The sequence below is a fragment of the Jaculus jaculus genome, chromosome 6, assembly GCF_020740685.1.
Source record: "Jaculus jaculus isolate mJacJac1 chromosome 6, mJacJac1.mat.Y.cur, whole genome shotgun sequence".
NCBI lineage: Eukaryota > Metazoa > Chordata > Mammalia > Rodentia > Dipodidae > Jaculus > Jaculus jaculus.
The window spans coordinates 91,922,753-91,945,085 of NC_059107.1; the positions used below are offsets into that span (position 1 = coordinate 91,922,753).

Genomic DNA, 22,333 nt, shown 5'->3' on the forward strand with positions numbered 1-22,333 from the left:
AAATAAAGGAAATAATGTGCTAGTAAGCAGTAAGTCACTGCGTTTATGATAATTCAAGGCAAGGCTTTTTATAATAATACTTAAATAAGTTCAATTGGTATAAATTTTGAAACTGAAGTAATTGTCACCTTGTAATTAGATAACTGTCATACTAATCATAAATATCTTTTGTTGTTGTTGTTTGTTTTTTCCAGGTAGGTTCTCGCTCTAGCTCAGGCTGACCTGAAATTCACTATGTAGTCTCAGGGTGGCATCGAATTCACTATGATTCTCCTACATCTGCTTCCCAAGTCCTGGGATTAAAGGTTTATACCACCACTCCCAGCTTATAAAAATCATTTACTATAGTCAAATCAACTGTTTTTGAGGAGGAACAGGAAGAAGGAGCAGGGTGATTTGTTTGATGTTAACTGGTTAGTGATTTAGAAAGACAGGCTTAGCATCCCTGAGTCTTAGGCTGGGCTCTCTAGGCATTTTGTTGCAATTATCTGCTGTTGAGGAACAAAACCAATTCTAAATTTGGTGAAAGAAAAAACTCATTTGGTTCAAAAGTTTGATTTGTCTCAATGATTTTTTTGCTTTTTCAAGGTAGGGTCTTGCTCTAGGCTAGGCTCATCTATGGTCTCAGAATGGCCTCAAACTCACAGTGATCCTCAACCTTGGCCTCCGAAGTGCTGGGATTAAAGGCGTGTGCCACAATGCCTGGCCTCCGTGATCTTTGGGCAGGCAGAGGAGTGTTAGGCCCACACCAGCCACATGATTTTTTTTGTTTTGTATTGTTTTGTTTTTGTTTTTTGAGGTAGGATCTCACTCTAGCTCAGGCTGACTTGGAATTCACTGTGTAGTCTCAGGGTGACCTCAAACTCACAGTGATCCTCCTACCTCTGCCTCCCAAGTGCTGGGATTAAAGGCATGTACCACCATGCCCAGCTTGATTCTTTTTTTTTAAAAAAAAATTAATTTTATTTATTATTTTGTTTTTTTGGTTAGTCAAGGTAGGCTTTCGGTCTAGCCCAGGCTGACCTGGAATTCACTATAGATCACAGGGAGGCCTTGATCCTCCTACCTCTGTCTCCTGAGTGCTGGGATCAAAGGTGTGTGCCACCACACCCAGCCTTCTCTTTTATTTTTGTTATCATCTTTTCCTCCTATTATGAAGGTCTTGTGTAGGGTGCTAGGCACTGCATGGTCATGGATAGTCACGCCATTGTGTGTCTGGAAGAGTACATTGTAAAGAGTCTTGCCCTTCTTTTGGCTCTTACATTCTTTCTGCCACCTCTTCTGCAATGGGCCCTGAGCCATGAAGGGTGTGATAAGAGCACTTCTCTGTCACTTCTCAGCACTATGGTGCCTCCTGAGTCATCCCAAGGTCTCTGCTATCTGAAAAGAGAAACTTTTCTAACCAAAAGTGAGAGTACCATTAATATGTGGGTATAAACACTACAAGAAGTGCTTACCAGGCAGTTTGGTGAGCATAATATGTACATTTAGGTAGGCACCAGCAGATGTGCCTTACCTAGGGCTCATGACTTCCCCCATCATCAGTTTTTAGTATCTGGCATGTATTCCCTCCCTTGGAACAGGCCTCCACTCCAATTGGAGAACATTTGGTTTCCCCTATAACAGATATGCCACTATTGCACCTGTTGGCTCGTTTGGCCTGGTTGGCCAAATTTAAGGCTTATAGTAGCCACTGCTGTTTATCTCTACTGGTGAATTCACTCTCTCCTATAGAGTTGCATGCAGTGTAGTTTTTTTCCAGTTTTCTGTCAGCTGATAAGCACAGAGGAAGTTTTAATCTTAGCTCTAACAGGATTTTCAGTGACCTTGCAGCCAAAGCACCACATGGTTCTTGTGTTCGCTCATTTAATAGCCAGATGAAAGACTTTTTGAAAATTTGAGATAAGGCCTTACTAAGTTGCCCAAGTTGGTGCTGCATACTTCCTCTGAAACTCAAGCAGGCCTTTAGCTTCAGAACAACTTCCTGCTTTAGTATCCTCAGTAGCTCGGTTACAGGCTTGGCATGTTTGTCACATTTTCTGTTTTCTACATTATTTTAAATGACAGCTTTGCTCAACTATCTACCCTAACCCAAGAAAATTTTGCTTTCCTTAACAGTAAGTTTTCCTCGTTTTCTTTTGAGTCAAGGGGTCAACATTTCTTTTTTTGTTTATTTATTTATTTTTCTTCTAAATTTTTATTAACATTTTCCATGATTATAAAAAGTATCCTGTGGAAATACCCCCGCCCCACTTTCCCCTTTGAAATTCTATTCTCCATCATATCCCCTCCCTATCTCATTCATTCTCTCTTTTATTTTGATGCCATGGTCTTTTCCTCCTCTTATGATGGTCTTGTGTAGGTAGTGTCAGGCACTATGAGGTCATGGATATCCAGGCCATTTATGTCTGGAGGGAGTATGTTGTATGGAGTCCTACCCTTCCTTTGGCTCTTACATTCTCTCTGCAACCTCTTCTGCATTAGACCCTGAGCCTTGGAAGGTGTGGTTGAGATGTTACTCAGTACTCCAGTCACTTCTTTGTAGCACTATGATGCCTTCTGAGTCATCCCAAGGTCACTGCCATCTGAAAAGAGAAGATTCTCTACCCAAAGTGAGAGTAGCGTTAATATAAGGGTATACATATTAAGAGAAGTGCTTACTGGGCAATTTGATAAGCATAGTATATACATTTTTCCAGACATCAGTAGATGTTATAACCCTAGGGCTCATGACTACCCCTGTTTTAAGTTTTCAGCTTTTTGTCAGCTGGTCTACATGGAGGAGGTTATCAACTTACTTGCAGCAGGATTTCTCAGTGGTCTTACAGCCCAAGTATGTGAAGTCTTCAGTAGTAGGGTCTTTCTATCTATTCCTGGTGGGAAACCAAGGGCCTCAGCAATGGCCTATAATGTTTTGGGGCATCAGCGTCCTCCCTGGCCAACAACTCACTAGAAGGTATTCTGTCTCTGGCACTGAAAATTTTCTAGCAACAATCTACAGTCCCTGAGGGTTCCATTGTCCAAAAAAGTAGGTTTCCATATGATTTATTTATATCCTCTTAGATTTTAATTAGACCTCCTTCCACCTTTCCTTTACTCAGTCTCTTCCTCTGACCTCACTTTGGACCTTTTCACCCTCATTAATCTATTCTTCTGCTTACATATATACAATATCATCCTATTAAGTACCGCCCTCCCTTCCTTTCTCTTCCCTTTATATCTCTTTTCTAGCTTACTGGCCTTTGCTACTAAGTTTTCTTCCTACTGATACTGTAGTCCCATCATCTGTAGCTACAATCCACATGAGAGAGAGCATGCTACACTTGGCTTTCTGAGCCTGGGTTCCCTCACTTAGTATAATTCTTTCCAGGTCTATCCATTTTCCTGCAAATTTCATTTTTCTTTACCGTGGAGTAGAACTCCATTGTATAAATGTGCCATATCTTCATTATTCACTCATCAGTTGAGGGATATCTAGGCTGGTTCCATTTCCCAGCTATTGTGAATTGAGCGGCAATAAATATGGTTGAGCAAGTATTTCTAACGTAGTGAGATGAGTCCTTAGGATATATGCCTAGGAGTGCTGTCGCTGGGTCATATGGTAGATCAGTCTTTAGCTGTTTTAGGAACCTCCACACTGATTTCCACAATGGCTGGACCAGATTGCATTCCCACCAGCAATGTAGAAGGGTTCCTCTTTTTCCACATCCCCACCAGCACTTATGGTCATTTGTTTTCATGATGGTGGCCAATCTGACAGGAGTGAGATGGAACCTCAATGTAGTTTTAATCTACATTTCTCTGATGACTAGGGATATAGAACATTTTTTTAGATGCTTGTATGCCATCTGTATTTCTTCTTTTGAGAACTCTATTTAATTCCATAGCCCATGTTTTAATTGGCTTGTTTGATTTCTTATTATTTAATTTTTTGTTATTTGTACATCCTAGATATTAGTCCTCTATCAGATGTATAGCTGGCAAAGATTTTTCCCATTCTGTAGGTTGCTTCTTTGCTGTATAAAATCTTTGTAATTTCATGAGGTCCCAGCAGTTAATCTGGTTATATTGCCTGATGAATTGGGGTTATATTCAGAAAGTCTTTGCCAAGACCACTATGTTGAAGGGTTTTCCCTACTTTTTCCTGCATCAGTTTCAGAGTTTCAGGTCTGATGTTAAGGTCTTTAACCCATTTGGACTTAATTCTTGTGCATGGAGAGAGAGAAGAAAGACCTTCTACAGATACATATCCAATTATCCCAGTAACATTTGCTGAAGAGACTATATTTTCTCTAATGAGTATTTTTGGCAGTTTTATCGAATATCAGGTGGCTGTAGCTACCCAGACTTACATCTGGTCCACTGTTCTGTTCCGTTGATCTACATGTGTGCTTTTGTGCCAGTACCATGCTGTTTTTGTTACTATGGCTCTGTGGTATAGGTTAAAATCAGGTATGGTGACACCACCAGCCTTATTTTTGTTGCTCAGTATTGTTTTAGATATTCGAGATTTTTTGTGATTCCAAATACATTTTTGGATTTTTGTTTTTCTATTTTTGTGAAGAATGCCATTGGAATTTTGATGCGGATTGTATTAAATGTGTAGATTGCTTTTGGTAAGATTGCCATTTTCACAATATCTTCCTATCTAGGAACAAGGGATGTTTTTCCATTTCCTAGTGTCTTCTGTGATTTCTCGCTGGAGTGTTTTAAAATTTTCATTGTAGAGATCCTTCACTTCCTTGGTTAGGTTTATTCCAAGGTACTTTATTTTCTTTGATGCAGTTGTGAATGGGAGTGATTCTTTGATTTCATCCTCTGTGTGTTTGTTGTTATCATATAGGAAGGCTACTGATTTCTGTGGATTTATTTTGTATCCTGCTACATGGCTATAGGTGTTTATCAGCTCTAACAGTTTGCTGGTAGAGTCTTTAGGGTCCTTTATGTATAGAATCTTGTCATCTTCAAATAATGATAACTTGATCTCTTCCTTTCCAATTTGTATCCCTTTTATGTGCATCTCTTGACTTATTGCTATGGCTAAGGCTTCCAGTACTATATTAAATAAAAGTGGGGACAGTGGATGGCATTGTCTTGTTCCTGATTGTAGTCGAAAAGCTTCCAGTTTTTCCCCATGTAGTAGTATGTTGGCTGTAGGCTTGTCATAAATAGCTTTTATTATATTGAGATATGTTCCTTCTATTCCTAGGCTCTGTAGGACTTTTAGCGTGAAGGGATGTTGGAATTTGTCAAATGTTTTCTCTGCATCTAATGAAATGATCATGTGATTTTTGTCTTTCAGTCCATTTATATAATGTATTACATTTATTGATTTGTGTATGTTGAACCACCCCTGCATCTCTGGGATAAAGCCTACTTGGTCGGGGTGACTTATCTTTCTGATATATTCTTGTATTCTGTTTGCCAATATTTTGTTGAGAATTTTTTCATCTATGTTCATGAGGGAGATTGGTCCATAATTTTGTTTTTTTGTTCTAACTTTGCCTGGTTTTGGTATCAGTGCTGGCTTTGTAGAAGGAGTTTAGTAGGATTCCTTCTTTGTGGAAAAGCTTAAGAAGCAGTGGTGTTAGTTCTTCCCTGAAGGTCTGGTAAAATTCACCAGTGTATCCACCTGGTCCTGGACTTTTCTTAGTGGGAGATTTTTGATAACTGCTTGGATCTCCATACTTGTTATAGGTCTATTTAAGTGATTAATTTCATCTTGATTTAATTTAGGTAGGTCATATAAATCAAGGAAATCATCCGTTTCTCTCAGATTTTCATACTTAGTGTAGTATATGTTTTTATAGTATGTCCCTGTGATTTTTTTGAATTTCTCTGGTATCTGTTATGATGTTGCCTTTTTCATCTCTAATTTTATTAATTTGTGTCTCTTCTCTCTTTCTTTTGGTCAGATTTGCTAAGGGTTTATCAATTTTGTTTATCCTTTCAAAGAACCAACTCTGTTTCATTGATTCTTTGGATTTTTTTTTTTTTTTTTGCTTTCTATTTCATTAATTTCTGCACTAATCTTTATTATTTCTTCCCGTCTACTGATTTTCAGTTTGCCTTGTTCTTTTTCCAAGGCTTTAAAGTAAAGCATTAGGTCGTTTACTTGAGACCTTTCTAATTTCTTAATATAGACACTAAAAGCTATAAATTTTCCTCTTAGGACTGCCTTCTTTGTGTCTCAAAGGTTTTGGTATGTTGTGTTCTCATTATCATTTGACTCTATGAAGTTTTTGATTTCTTCATTGGCCCATTCATCATTTAGTAGTGTATTGTATAGTTTCCATGATTTTGTGTATGCTCTGTAGCTTTTCTTGGTATTGATTTGTAGCTTGATTCCATTGTGGTTAGATCGATTGCATGTAGTTATTTCAGTTTTCCTGTATTTGTTAAGATTTGCTTTGTGTCCTAATATCTATTTTAGAGAATGTTCCATGTGCTGCTGAAAAGAATGTATATTCTGCAGCATTTGGATGAAATGTCCTGTATAAATCTGTTAGATCCATTTCTTCTATGACCTCATTTAATCCAGATGCCTGTCTTTTTATTTTTTCCTGGGATGACCTGTCAATTGATGAGAGTGGGGTGTTGAAGTCACCCACTACCACTGTGTTTGGTGTTATCTGTGACCTTAGTTCTAATAGCATTTGTTTGATGAAGTTGGGAGCCCCCATGTTAGGTGCATATATGTTTAGGATTGTAATGTCCTCCTGTTGCAGTGTGCCTTTAATCAATATAAAGTGGCCTTCCTTATTGTTCCTAATTAAGGTTGGACTGAAGTCTACCTTGTCAGATATTAGGATAGCAACCCCTGCTTGTTTTCTAGGCCCACTTGCTTGAAACACTGTTTTCCACCCTTTCACCCTAAGATAGTGTCCATCCTTTGTAGAAAGGTGAATTTCTTGGACAACAAATTGAAGGATCCTCTTTTTTTTTTTCGATGTAGGGTCTCACTCTGCTCCAGGATTACCTGGAATTAACTATGTAGTCTCATGGTGGCCTCCAACTCACGGTGATCCTCCTACCTCTGCCTCCCGAGTGCTGGGATTAAAGGTGTGTGCCACTACACCTAGGTGAAGGATCCTCTTTTTAACCCAGTCTGCAGACTTATGTCTTTTGGTTGGGGCATTGAGCCTGTTGATATTAAGAGATATTATTGAAAGGTTTGTATTTATTTTTGCCATTTTTTTTTGTAGTTCTGGTTTTACCTTTGCTCTCTTGTGTTAACTAGTATTTGAGTATTGTTTCTGGCCTTGAAAGTTTGTGTGGACTAATCTGCTGTGATCCTGATGAGCTTGCCTTTGTAGGTAACTTGATTTTTCTCTCCAACTGCTCTCAGTATTTTTTTTTTTTTTTTTTTTTTTTTTGGTTTGTATGTTTGGTAGTTTAATTATAATATGACGAGGAGAGATTCTTTCCAGGTTTTGTTTGGTTGGTGTTCTAAAGGATTCTTCTATCTGCATTGGCACCTCTTTCCCAGTTTGGGGGAAGTTTTCTTCTATGATTTTGTTGAAAATGCCTGCTATGCCTTTGGGGTGAAATTCTTCTCCCTCCACCATACCATGAACTCTTCTGTTTGATCTTTTCATAGTGTCCTGAATATCTTGAAATTCCCATTCATACTTTCCTATTAGTCTGTCTTTCTCTTTTTTGGATTGTATTAGATCTGCCACCTGGTCTTCTAGTTTAGATATTCTGTCCTCTCCTTCATCCATTCTACTAGTGAGATTTTCTACAGAGTTTTTTATTTCATTAACTGTGTTCTTCATTGCTAGTAATTCTGACCGGTTTTTCTTTATTATTTCTATTTCCTTATTTATGTCTTGTATTGACCTCTTTATTTCATTAAATTGGTGTCCTATGTCTTCATTGATTCCTTTGATTTCATCTTTCTTTCCTTTGATTTCCTCTTTGACTTCATTGAGCATATTTACAATCATTCTTTAGAAATTTTTCGCAGGCATTTCTAACTCATTCTCACTGGAGGTCATTTCTGATACATTAATACTTTTTGGTGGATTTATATTGTCTTGATTTTGGTGTTTCTTGTGTTATAATGTATATATTTCTGCATATTGGATTAATTTTTTTAATTATTTATTTATGTGAGAGCTACAGACACAGAGAGAAAGACAGATAGGGGGAGAGAAAGAGAATGGGCACACCAAGGCTTCCAGCCACTGCAAATGAACTCCAGACGCGTGTGCCCCCTTGTGTATCTGGCTAACGTGGGACTTGGGGAACCGAGCCTCGAACCGGGGTCCTTAGGCTTCACAGGCAAGCGCTTAACCACTAAGCCATCTCTCCAGCCCATCTTGGATTAATTTAATGCTTGGATTTTCTAGTTAGCTGCAGTATTATTAGATGTATCAATCAATCTGATGTTATATATCTTCATGTTAGGTGCCTAAGGCACTAGGTGTGGTTCTCAAAACTCTCAAGAGTATTTACTAGTGACCCTAAGTGTTGGGTTTGCCTGCTATGAGAGTATTCAAGTAGGCTGAGTGGAACGAAATACAGGCAGATTCTAAAAATTAATGAAATAATGTACAGTTTCAATGAAAAACAGCATAAGGTATTTATCCAAGAGTAGGTATTATGACAATCAGATCCTCTAACAAAGTTACTGTCCCTTAGGATGTTTGGTGCCCACACCCTTAGTCCTGTCAACAAGCAGGTTAAGATTTCTGGTCTGTTGAGGGTTCCAAGTCAGCTTGTGACCAAGTGAAATCCTTCACTAATGTACAACAGAAGAGGAAACAAAGCCACTATAAATCATGAAGCAACAAATAACAAGCTCAAAATATAGCTTATTTAAGAATGGCAAATATGCCCATTCATCAGATTTAACTTATAATTTATCCTCGTATGGAAGATGCAATTAGCACTTCTGGTTCAGGCTTATATACCAGGTTTATTTGGCGGGTATTGACCTGATGTAATCCCATTTACCTTTTGGGATGAATTTGGTCTCAGTTATGCTGCGTTCCTGCTTGGGTCCCTCTTTGGTGCACTGTGGGTTCAAGTAGGCTGGCTGGGTTATTGGATTGCTGCTCTGGTCACCGGTGCTGGGTGCTGTGCTCTGCCCTCCCTTCCCCTGGTCTCTGGTGCTTGCTTCCTCTGGCAGTGGGGAAGGGGAGGCTGTGGATGGTGGCTCTAGTTCTCCTGCTGGTCCACGTGATCCTCTACCTCATGATCTGCTCCTCCGTTGTTTGCTGATGTTCTCCATGTTTCTTGAGTTTGTGAAGAGCTCCGGTGTGAGTGGAAAATCCCCTCCCTTGGCTTTTCCTGCAACTCAAACCAAGCCTGGCAGCTGTGGCCCCGCGGATGTGGTGCTGCCGCTGCTGGAGCCGCTTCTGCCTGACTGTGTGGGCTCTGGATGCTCGGGATCTCTCTTACTTCTTTGCTGCCATTGGTAATTTCCTATACACCTCACTTTTGAGTAGAAGAGTGTATTTTGCTTTTTTTTTTTTTGCTTTTGCTCCCCTAGGCTGCTTTGTCATGCCTTTAATCCCAGCACTTGTGAGGCAGAGGTAAGAGGATCCTTGTGAGTTCAAGGCCACCCTGAGAATACATAGTGAATTCCAGGTCAGCCTGAGCTAGAGTGAAACCCTATCTTGCAAAACCAAAAAAAAAAAAAAAAAAAAAACTACTAGTATAGCTGGATCTGGTTCCATAGGCCTACAATCCTACGTCTTGGGAAGTTGAGGCAAGAGGATTTCAAGTTCATTGCTAGCCTGTGGTACATATGCAAAATAAAAAATATAAATCTGCTATTATTATTTGAACTCCAGATGCATGTGCCACTTTGTGTATCTGGCTTTTCCTGGGTATTGGGGAATTGAACATAGGTGGTTAAGTTTTGCAGGCAAGTGCCTTAACTATGAGTCATCTCCCTAGCCCCACTTTATCTTTGATGATAGAGTAGTTAATGCATGATATGCTGCATATACTATGCATTTGTTTTAAGTATCATAGTCATATGGATTTATGAATGACAGGGACAGCAAATTATTTCCAGTTTAAATCACCTTTTTTGGGGGTTAGGGTCTCGCTATACCTCAGGGTGACCTGGAATGCACTATGTAGTCTCAGGGTGACTTCAAACTCACAAACATCCTCCTACCTCTGCCTCCCGAGTGCCGAGAATAAAGGTGTGTGCCATCATGCCTGGTTAATCATTTGTTTTTACATATTTTTTGTTTATTTTTTATTTATTTATTGGAGAGTGATGGACCGAGAGAGACAGGGGGAGGAGAGAAAGAGAGAATGGGCACATTGATCCGGGATCCTTTGGCTTTGCAGGCAAGTGCCTTAACTGGTAAGCCATCTCTCCAGCCCCTTTAATGTTATTTTAGAAAGTAATTATTATGTTGAGCCGGGCGTGGTGGCGCACGCCTTTAATCCCAGCACTCGCCTTTAATCCCAGCACTCGGGAGGCAGAGGTAGGAAGATCGCCGAGAGTTCAAGGCCACCCTGAGACTCTATAGTGAATTCCAGGTCAGCCTGGGCTAGAGTGAGACCCTACCTCAGGAAAAAAAAAAAAAGAAAAGAAAAGAATTATTATGTCAAAAGTGAACCAAGCTAGAAAGATGACTCAGTAGTTGAGGTGCATGCTTGCAAAGCCTAACAACCCAGGTTCAATTCCCCAGTATCCATGCAAGCCAGATGCACAGAGTGGCACAAGCTTCTGAAGTTCATTTCTAGCAGCTGGAGGCCCTAGTACATCCATATTCTCTGTCCATATCTCTCTGCTTGCAAATAAATAAATATTATTTTTTTAAAAAGTGATGGGCTGGAGAGATGGCTTAGTGGTTAAACGCTTGCCTGTGAAGCCTAAGGAACCTGGTTCAAGGCTCTATTCCTCACTACCCACGTAGGCCAGATGTACAAGGTGGTGCATACATCTGGAGTTTGTTTGTACTGGCTGGAGGCCCTGGCTCTCCCATTCTCTCTCTCTCACTTTCTACCTCTTTCTTTCTCAAATAAATAAATAAAATATATTAAAAAAATAACATTACAGAGCTGGGCGTGGTGGCACACGCTTTTAATCCCAGCACTTGGGAGGCAGAGGTAGGAGGATCACCGTGAGTTCAAGGCCACCCTGAGACTACAGAGTGAATTCCAGGTCAGCCTGGGGTAGAGTGAGACCCTACCTCAAAAAGCCAATAAATAAATAAAATTAAAAATAAATAAATAAAAAATAACATTACATGGCTGACATGTTATAAGCCTGAGAATGAGTTAAAGTGCTCTTACAATTTGATTTTGTTCTTTCTTTCCTGAGAGTACCAGGGAATTAGTTTGATCTTACATTAGGAAAACAGCTGTTTTGTGAAGGAGGCAATTCCTTGGAGACTAATGGTATTAAAGATATTTTTAATTTAGGCTTTAGAAAGCCAGAGTATCCAAATATTGATATGACCTTTCCTTTCTGTATTAATGAATTTAGACCACTTTTTTTTTTTTTTTTTTTTTTTTTTTTTTTTTTGCGTTTTTGAGGTAGGGTCTCACTCTGGTCCAGGCTGACCTGGAATTAACTCTGTAGTCTCAGGGTGGCCTTGAACTCATGGTGATCCTCCTACCTCTGCCTCCCAAGTGCTGGGATTAAAGGCGTGCGCCACCACCCTGGCCCTAGACCACATTGTTGATTTAATGTTTATTTCATGTGTTAATTTCTGATTTAAGCTTCCTTAAACTGTGTACATATGTATATATTTTTGGTTTTTCAAGGCAGGGTCTCACTCTAGTCCAGGTAGAGTGTAATAGTCTATGTAGTCTCAGGCTAGCCTTGTACTCACGGCAGTCCTCCTACTTCTGCTTCACAAGTGCTGGGATTAAAGGCATGTGCCACCATGCCAGGCTAATAATTTTTATTTATGTGTTTTGGTTTGTTTTAAATTTTTTTGTTTGTTTGTTTTTCGAGGTAAGGTCTCACTCTGGCTCAGGCTGACCTGGAATTCACTATGTAGTCTCAGGATGGCCTCGAACTCATGGTGATCCTCCTACCTCTGCCTCTCTAGTGCTGCGATTAAAGGTGTGCACCACCACGTCCGGCACTGTTTTTAATTTTTTTTGGTTTTGTTTTGAGGTACAGTCTTGCTCTACTCCAGGCTGATCTGAAATTCACTATGTAGTGGCCTTGAACTCATAGCGATCCCCTTACCTCTGTCTCCTAAGTGCTGGGATTAAAGGCGTATGCCACCACACCAGCAGTTGTTTCTCCTTTTTTTATGTATTTATTTGAAAGCAGAGAGAGAGAGAGAGAGAGAGAGAGAGAGAGACAGAGACAGAGACAGAGACAGAGACAGAGACAGACAGAGACAGAGACATAGAGAGAATGAGCATGCCAGAGCATCTTACCATTACAAATGAACTCCTACCTTGAAAGAAAAATACCAAACCAAACCAAAACATATATATATAAAATTTTATTTTATTTTATTTTTTTTAATATATTTTTAAATTTTTTATTTATTTATTTGAGAGCGACAGACACAGAGAGAAAGACAGATAGAGGGAGAGAGAGAGAATGGGCGCGCCAGGGCTTCCAGCCTCTGCAAACGAACTCCAGATGCGTGCGCCCCCTTGTGTATCTGGCTAACGTGGGACCCGGGGAACCGAGCCTCGAACTGAGGTCCTTAGGCTTCACAGGCAAGCGCTTAACCGCTAAGCCATCTCTCCAGCCCTATAATTTTATTTTTGTTTTGTTCTTTCATTATAGGGTCCCACTGCAGCTCAGGCTGAACTGGAACTCTCTCTGTAGTTCAGGCTTGCCTCCAATCCACAGTGAATGATCCTTTTACCTCAGCCTCTTGAGTGCTAGAATTAAAGATGTGTGCCACATACATAGCCAGATTTAGTATTTTATGTTTTATTTATTGATTTGCAAAGGGGGAGAGAGATTGGGCCTCCAGTTTATTTTTATTTTTTTGAAATGGTCCCTTACTGAACTAAAAGTTCACTGATTTAGCTAGATATGCTAGTTAGCAAGCTGTAGGGATCCTCCTGTCTCCTCCCCATTGCTAGAATGGTGGGCTCAGCATTTAAAAAATATTTTATTAACTTATTTGCTACTGAGTTTTATTCTAACTCATGTACAAGTCCAAACATTTGTAGCTATGTTCCAGGTTTAGGCTTTCTGGGACTGGTTTACCTCACTTAAGTATATTCCTTTCCAGGTCCATCCATTTTCCTACAAATTGAATAATTTCATGTTTCTTTATTGCTAAATAGAAATTCATTGCATAAATGTACCACATCTTCATTATCCATTCATCAGTTGAGGGACATTTAGGCTGGTTCCATTTCCTAGCTACTGTGAATAGAGCAGCAATAAACATGGATGTGCAAGTGCTCTAAGGTAGTGCGACAAATCCTTAGGATGTATGCCTAAGAGTGATATAGCTGGGTCATATGATAAATCTATTTTTAGCTGTGTCAGGAACCACCACACTGATTTCCACAATGGCTGTGCTAGACTATATTCCCACCAACAGTATAGAAGGGTTCCTTTTTCCCCATTTTTGCCAGTATTTAATGTCTTGTTTTTTTTTTTTTTGGTTTTGGTTTTTCAAGTAGCCTCTCACTCTACTAGCTCAGGTTGACCTGGAATTCATTAAATTCACTATGTGTTCTCAAGGTGGTCTTAAACTCATGACGCTCCTCTAATCTCTTTCTCCAAAGTGCTATGATTAAATGAATGTGCTTGTTTCTTGTCATTCTGACAGGAGTGAGATGAAATCTCAAAGTAGTTTTAATTTACATTTCCCTGATGGGTAAGGATGTAGAACATTTTTTAGATGTTTATATGCCATCCTAATTTCTCTTGAACTCTATTTAGTTCCATAGCCCATTTTTTACTTGGGTTGTTTGATTTCTTATTATTTAGTTTATATAATATAGGTATATAATATATATTTATATATGCATAAATAAAATTTTTTTCAAGGTGGGGTCTCTCTCTGGTCCAGGCTGACCTGGAATTAACTGTGTAATTTCAGGGTGGCCTCAAACTCATGGAGATCCTTCTACCTCTACCTCCTGAGTTCTGGAATTAAAGGCATGCACTACCACACCCAGTTTGAGTAGTATATTTTGGATATTAATCCTCTGTCAGATGTTATGGTGGTTTGATTCAGGTGTCCCCCATAAGCTTAGGTGTTCTGAATACTAGGTTCCCAGCTGATGGAGATTTGGGAATTCATGCCTCATGGAGTAAGTGTATTGTTTGGGGCAGCCTTATGGGTGTTATAGCCAGTTTCCCCATGCCAGTGTTTGGCACACTCTTCTGTTGCTATTGTCCACCTTATGTTGGCCAGTGGGTGATGTTCACCCTCTGCTCATGCCATCGTTTTCTCCTGCCACCGTGGAGCTTCCCCTTGAGCCTGTAAGCCAAAATAAACTTCTTTTTCCCACAAGCTACTCTTAGTTGGGTGATTCCTACCAGCAATGAGAACCTGACTGCAACAGTAAAGTGGTACTGAGGAGTGGGATTGCTGCTAGACACCTGACTGTGTGGCTTTGGCCTTTTGGAGCTGATTTTCAAGAGGACTGTGGAAGGATTTGAAACCTTGGCCTAAGAGATGCCTTGAAGTGCTGTAAGTATAGCTTGATGGACTATTCTGGTCAGAGTTGAAAGGCCTGAATGCGGTAAGAACTATGGACTGTGAGGTGTGGCTTATGAGCGTAAGAAAGAGCTGTGCCTGGACTGGGCTAGCAGTTTGTGTGGGAAGCTTACTGTTAGCCTGGGTTCTGAGAAGTTGTGCAGGGTTGCTTTACATAGAAATGAACTGGTGTGAGCAGAGGGAAATGGCACAGAAAGAAAAATCTTTGGGTGAATTGCTGCCTATTTGCCTGCAATTGAGAGATACAACCTTTGAGATTGGGCTAGCTGACCTGTGTTGCGGCAGTAGGAAGAATGTAGACTCTTTTGAGGGGACCTGAGTGCTCAAGAAGTGTCCTGTTCTTCAGAGTCTGCTTTATTCCCCTCCGCCCCCGGATTAACAAATTGGCACCTTCCCTGGTATTGTGGAGTATAAGAAATGCAGGAAAAAGAGGGTCATTGAGTTTGCAACATGGTCTTGTGTTTTGAAAATGGCCATGGGCAGTGTGAAGCAGGTTTGCTGGATACCTGCATGGAGACCCTATGGGGCCATGAGGATGGACCATGGATTGCAGTGGAGCTCCAGTGGAGATGCTGGGACCATGAGACGACTGCTAAGGAAAGCTGCCGGCCCTGATGAAGTTTCCCAGGACTGTGAGTAGCCTAGCTGGAGGGGCGGAAATGGAATACCAGAGTCTTGTTGCTGGTTAGAATTAATCGGACTTGGAGATTTGTCACTGACTAGAGTTGTTGGACTTGAAGCTACAGAGTTTGATGTTTGCCCTGGTTGTTTTAAATCTTACATTGGTTGAATATTTGTTTGCTATGTCCAGTGCCATCTTTTGCAGTGTGAATGTTTATTCTGTGCCATTATGGGTTTTTTGAGGAATTTTTTGACATTATAGCTCAGTTAAAAGACCTTGGACTATGGGAATATATGAACATCATTGGAATTGATAAAAATTATGGGAACTTTTTAAAGTTGGACTGAATGCATTGTATTTTCCATCATGTATCAATATCTGTTTATGGGGGCCAGAGGCAGAATGTGGTGGTTTGATTCAGGTGTACCCCATAAACTTAGGTGTTCTGAATGCTAGGTTCCCAGCTGATGGAGATTTGGAAATTAACGCCTCATGGAGGAAGTGTATTGTTGGGGGCGGGCTTATGGGTGTTATAGCCAGTTTTTCTATGCCAGTGTTTGGCATACTCTCCTGTTGCTCTTGTCCACCTTATGTTGGTCAGTGGGTGATGTTCACCCTCTGCTCATGCCATCATTATCCCTTGCCACCGTGGAGCTTCCCCTTGAGCCTGTAAGCCAAAATAAACCTCTTTTTCCCATAAGCTCCTTTTAGTTGGGTAATCCCTACCAGCAATGAGAACCTGACTGCAACAGATGTATAGCTGGCAAAGATTTTCTCCCATTCTGTAGGTTGCCTCTTTGCTCTATTCACAGTGTACCTTCTTGTACCAAACATTTGTAATTTCATAAAGTCCCAGTAGTTGATTAGTTGTTTTATTTTCCGGGGTTATATTCAGAAAGTCTTTGCTTATACCAATATGTTGGAGGGTTTCCCTTACTTTTTCCTCTAGTAGTTTCAGGTATGATATTAAGGTCTTTGATCCATTTGGACCTAATACTTGTGCATGGAGAGAGATAAGGGTCTATTTTCATCCTTGTACTGATACATATCCAGTTTTCCCAGCACCATTTGTTGAAGAGGCTACCTTTTCTCCATTGCATGTTTTTGGGTTTTTCTTTTGTCAAAGATCAAGTGGCTGGAGCTACCTGGACTTAGATCTGGGTCTTCTGTTCTGTTTCATTGATCTACATGTCTGTTTTTGTGCCAATACCATGTTTTTATTACTAGGGCTCTGTAATATAGATTAAAATCAGGTATGGTGATACCACCAGTCTTATTTTTGTTGCTCAAAATTGTTTTAGATATTCAAGGTTTTTTGTGCTTCCAAATGAATTTTAGGATTTAAAAAAATTTTTCATGAAGAATAATGTGTAGATTGCTTTTGGTAAGATTGATATTTTCATAATGTTGGTTCTTCCAATCCAAGAACATGGGATGTCTTCCCATTTCCTAGTGTCTTCTGCGATTTCTGTCTTCAGAGTTTTAATGTTTTCAATGTAGCAATCCTTTCCTCCCTTGGTTAGGTTTAGTCCAAGGTACTTTATTTATTTATTTTGAGGCAATTATGAATGGGAGTAATTCCCTGATTTCATCCTCAGCATGTTTGTTGTTAGTATATAGGAAGGCTACTGATTTCTGTGTGTTTATTTTGTATCCTGCTACATTGCTAAAAGTGTTTATCAGTGCTAACAGTTTACTGATAGAGTCCTTAGGGTCCTTAATGTATAGAATCATATCTGCAAATAATGATAGTGTGATCTTTTCCTTTCCTATTTGTATCCCTTTTATGGGTGTCTCTTGCCTTATTGCTATAGCTAAGACTTCCATTAGTATATTAACTAAAAGTGGGGACAGTGAACACTCTTGTTCCTTATTTTCATGGAAAAGCTTCATCTTTTTTCCCACTTATTTAGTATTATGTTGGCTGTAGGTTTGTCCTAAATAGCCTTTATTATGTTGAGATATGTTCCTTCTAGTCTCAGTTTCTGTAGGACTTTTATCATGAAGGGATGTTGGATTTTGTCAAATGGCTTTTCTTCATCTATTGAGATGATCATGTGATTTTTGTCCTTCAGTACATCTATATAGTATATTACATTTATTGATTTGGGTATGTTGAACCATCCCTGCTTCTCTGGCATAAAGCCTACTTGGTTTGGGTGAATGATCTTTTGGGTATATTCTTGTTTTCTGTTTGCCAATATCTCCCCCCCCCCGCACGCCCCCCTCGAGGTAGGATCTCACTCTAGTGCAGGCTGACCTGGAATTCAATATGTAGTCTCATGGTGGCCTTGAATTCTCCGTGATCCTCCTACTTCTGTTTCCCAAGTGCTTGGATTAAAGGCATGCACCACCACACCTGGCTTGAGAATTTTTTATATGGGACAGAGTGGGGAGAGAGAGAGAGAATGGGCTTGCCGGGGTCTAGCCACTGCAAACAAACTCCAGACACATGCGCCACCTTGTGCATTTGGCTTATGTGAGACCTGGAGAATTGAACCTGGGTCCTTAGGCTTCACAAGCAAGTGCCTGAACCACTAAGCTATCTCTCTAGCCCTTGTTGAGAATTTTTGCATCTGTGTTCATGTGGGAGATTGGTCTGTAGTTTTTTGGTTTTTTTTTTCTGTCTTTGACTCGTTTTAGTATCAGGGTGATGCTATCTTTGTAGGAGTTCGGTAGAGTTCCTTTCTTTTCTATTCTATGGAAAAGTTTGAACCATTGGTGTTAGTTCTTCTGTGAAGGCCTGGTAAAATTCACCAGTGAATGCATCTGGCCTGGACTTTTTTTTTTTAGTTGGGAGATTTACTTATTTATTTTACAAGATTTTTTTAATTTTTAAAAATTTTATTTATTTATTTGAGAATGACAGACAGAGAAAGAGGCAGAGAGAGAGAATGGGCGTTCCAGGGCCTCCAGCCACTGCAAACAAACTCTGGATGCATATGCCACTTTGTGCATCTGGCTTATCCTGGGTCCTGGGGAATTGAGCCTTGAACCAGGGTCCTTAGGCTTCACAGGCAAGCGCTTAACTGCTAAGCCATCTCTCCAGCCCTATTTTTAAAAAATATTTTATTTTTAAGCCGGGCGTGGTGGCGCATGCCTTTTATCCCAGCACTCGAGAGGCAGAGGTAGGAGGATTGCCGAGAGTTCAAGGCCACCCTGAGACTACATAGTGAATTCTAGGTCAGCCTAAGCTAGAGTGAGACCCTACCTTAGAAAACCAAAAAAAAATTATATATATATATGTGTGTGTGTGTGTGTGTGTGTGTGTATATATATATATATATATATATATATATATATATATATATTTATTTATTTATTTATTTGAAAGAGGAAGAGGTAGAGAGAGGAGGGGTGGGAATGAGTGAGCCAGGCCCTTCAGCCACTGCAAACGAACTCCAGACATGTGCGCCCCCTTGTACATCTGGCTAACATGGGTCCTGGGGAACTGAACCTGGTTCCTTTGGCTTTGCAGGCAAATGTCTTAACTGCTAAGCCATCCCTCCAGCCCTTACAGAAATTATTTGAGACAGTGAGAGAGGGACAGAGAGAGAGAATGGGCGCATGAACTCCAGATACATGTGCCACCTTGTGCATCTGGCTTTCTTGGGACCTGGAGAATCGAACTTGGGTCCTTCAGCTTCATAGGCAAGTGCCTTACCCACTAAGCCATCTCTTCAGCCCATTTTTTATTTTGTTTTATCTTTTTCTTGGTTTTTCGAGGTAGGGTCTCACTCTAGTTCAGGCTGACCTAGAATTCCCTATGGAGTCTCAGGGTGGCCTTGAACTCATGGTGATCCTCCTACCTCTGCCTCCCAAGTGCTGGGATTAACAGGCGTGTGCCACCATGCCCAGCTATTTTATTTTTTAAAATTAATCTTTTTTTGTTTTTTCAAGGTAGTGAGTTTTATTTTATAACTACTTAGATTTCCATACTTGTTATAGGTCTATTTAAGTTGTTAATCTCATCTGGATTTAATTTTGGTAGGTCATATAAATGAAGGAAATCATCTGTTTCATTCAGAGTTTCAAACTTAGTGGAGTATATGTTCTTAAACACATGATGTTCTGAATTTCTTTGGCATAGGTTATAATGGTGCCTTTTTCATCTTTAATTTTACGATACATATATATGTATGTGTGTATTTTTTTTTAATTAGAGACAGAGAGAGGAAGTGAGAGATAGAGAGTGAGTGAGAATGGGTGCACCAGGGTCTCTAGCCACTACAAACTCCACCCATATGCGCCATCATGTGCTTCTGGCTTATATGTTACCTGGAGAATTGAACCTGGGTCCATAGGCTTTGCATGCAATGCCTTAACTGCTAAACCATCTCTCCAGCCCCGACTCTAATTTTATTAATTTGTGTCTCTCTTTCTTCTGATTAGATTTGCCAGGATGACTTGTCAATTGATGAGAGTGGGGTATTGAAGTCACCCCCTACAACTGTGTTTGATATTACCTGTGACCTTAATTCTAATAGTGTTTATTTGATGAAATTCAGAGCCCCTGTGTTAGGTGCATATATGTTTAGAATTGTAATGTCCTCCTGATGGAGTGTTCCTTTAATCAATATGAACTGACCTTCTGTATCTTTCCTAACTAATGTTGTTTTGAAGTTTCCCTTTGAGATATTAGGAAAGTGACCCCTGCTTGTTTTCTAGGCCCATTTGCTAGAAACCCTGTTTTCCTACCTTTCACCCTAAGATAGTGCCTGTCTTTTGTGGAAAGGTGAGTTTCTTGGAGGCAACAAATAGAAGGATCATGGTTTTTAACCCAGTCTGCAAACCTGTGTCTTTTGGTTGGGGCATTGAGGCCCTTCACATTAAGAGTTGTTATTGAAAGCTGTGTTTTTATTCTTGTCATTCCTTTTTGTTGTTGTTGTTTTTTCAAGGTAGGGTTTAACTCTAGTCCAGGCTGACCTGGAATTCACTATGTATTCTCACGGTAGCCTCAAACTCACAGTGATCCTCCTACCTCTGCCTCCCGAATGCTGGGATTAAAGGTGTGTGCCACCATGCCCGGCTATATTCTTGCCATTCTTATTTGTACTTCTCCCGATTTTTACTTTACTCTCTTTTACTTGAATATGGTTTATATTTTTCCTTATGTGTGTGCTTTATTTTCTCTTCCTCATGGAGGATCCTTTCAAGTGTATTCTGTAGACCTGGTTTAGTGTTCATGTATTCCTTTAGCCTGTTTTTGTTGTGGAATGTCCTTATTTCTCTATTTGAATAGATAGCTTTGCAGTATAAAGTAATCTTAGTTGATAGTTGTTATTTTACAAAACTTGGAATCCATCATTCTAAGCCCTTCTGGCTTTTAAAGTTTGTGTTGAGTAATCTGCTGTTATCCTGATGGGCTTGCTTTGTATGTGACTTCATTTTTCTCTGACTGCTTTCAATATATTTTCTTTGGTTTGTGTGTTTTGTTATAATATGGTGGTGAGAGGTTCTTTCCTGATGTCGTCTGTTTGGCATTCTATAGGCTTCCTGTATCTGCATTGGTATCACTTTCCTTATTTGGGACAGTTTTCTTTTGATTTGGTTGAAAATACCTGTTATGCCTTTGGAGTAAAATGCTACTTCTACTATGCCATAAATTCTTATATTTGATCTCTTCATAATGTCCTGAATGTCTTGAAATTCCCATCCATGCCTACCTATTAGTTTGTTGGACTGTAGTAGATCTGCCACCTGGTCTGGTTTAGATAGTCTGTCCTTTCCTTGATCTAAGTGACGAGACTTTCTACAGAGTTTTCTATTTGACTTTCTCTATTTTTCTTTTTTAAATTTAATTTTTTATTTTATTTATTTATTTATTTTTTTAAATTTTTTTATTTATTTGAGAACGACAGACACAGAGAGAAAGACAGATAGAGGGAGAGAGAGAGAATGGGCGCACCAGGGCTTCCAGCCTCTGCAAACGAACTCCAGACGCGTGCGCCCCCTTGTGCATCTGGCTAACGTGGGACCTGGGGAACCGAGCCTCGAACTGGGGTCCTTAGGCTTCACAGGCAAGCGCTTAACCGCTAAGCCATCTCTCCAGCCCTAAATTTAATTTTTTATTGACAGCTTCCATAATTGTAAGCAATATCCCATGGTAATTTCCTCCCTCCCCTCATTTTCCCTTTGAAACTCCACTCTCTATCATATCCCCTCCCCCTCTCAGTCTCTTTTATTTTGATGTCATGATCTTTTCCTCCTATTGATCATCTTATGTAGGTAGTGTCAGGCACTGTGAAGTCATGGATATCCGGGCCATTTTGTGTCTGGAGGAATGTGTTGTAAGGAGTCTTACCCTTCCTTTGGCTTTTACATTCTTTCTGCTACCTCTTCTGCAATGGACTCTGAGCCTTCAAAGGTGTGATAGCGATATTGCAGTGCTGAGCACTCCTCTGTCACTTCTCAGCACGATGGTGCCTTCTGAGTCTTCCCAAGGTCACTGCCACCTGAAAAAGAGAAGCTTCTCTAAGCAAAAGTGAGAATAACATTAATATATGAGTGTGAACATTAAGAGAACCATTCTTTTTAAAAAATGATTTTTCAAGGTAAGGTCTCACTCTGGCCCTGGCTTACCTGGAACTCAATCTGCAGTCCCAGGCTAGCCTCAAACTTTTTTATTAGAACTTTTCTTTTTTTTTTTTTTTGAGGTAGGGTCTCAATCTGGTCCAGGGTGACCTGGAATTCACTATGTAGTCTCAGAGTGGCCTCGAACTCATGGTGATCCTCCTACCTCTGTGTCCCAAGTGCTGGGATTAAAGGCATGCACTGCCTGGCCAGGTCTGATTTTCTTGATGCTTCCTAGAGTTCATTCTTGCATTTGATCATGTTTTCATTAAGCTTAATCAGCTGGCTATTGAGATCCTCTACTTGTTCACTTACCTTCAATTCATTTAGCTCTCTTTTGAGGTCTCTCTGATTTTCCTCAATTAAGTTAAGCCTAGTGATAAAGGCTGTGTGTTTTTCGCATTTATGCAGTAGTTGGTTTTTTGATGGTTTGGTTACAGTTCAGCAATTTGTTTGGTCAGGGTCGCATAGCTTATTGTGCTTTCAATTTGGGATTCAGTTT

The 22,333-nt window shown here is 40.0% G+C and overlaps 1 protein-coding gene across 4 annotated transcripts in view; it reads left to right on the forward strand.

The window, feature by feature from the left end:
• Window positions 1–22,333, forward strand: part of Spats2 (spermatogenesis associated serine rich 2) — a 124,370-nt gene that overhangs the window by 27,642 nt on the left and 74,395 nt on the right. The window contains exon 1 of one of the 4 annotated variants that reach the window (XM_045153244.1): window positions 15,251–15,268. The exons of the other annotated variants lie outside the window; for them this stretch is intronic. The gene's annotated coding sequence lies outside the window, so the exon portion shown is untranslated. Of the gene's footprint in view, window positions 1–15,250; window positions 15,269–22,333 lie in introns of those variants that run through there. 4 annotated transcript variants of the gene reach the window in all.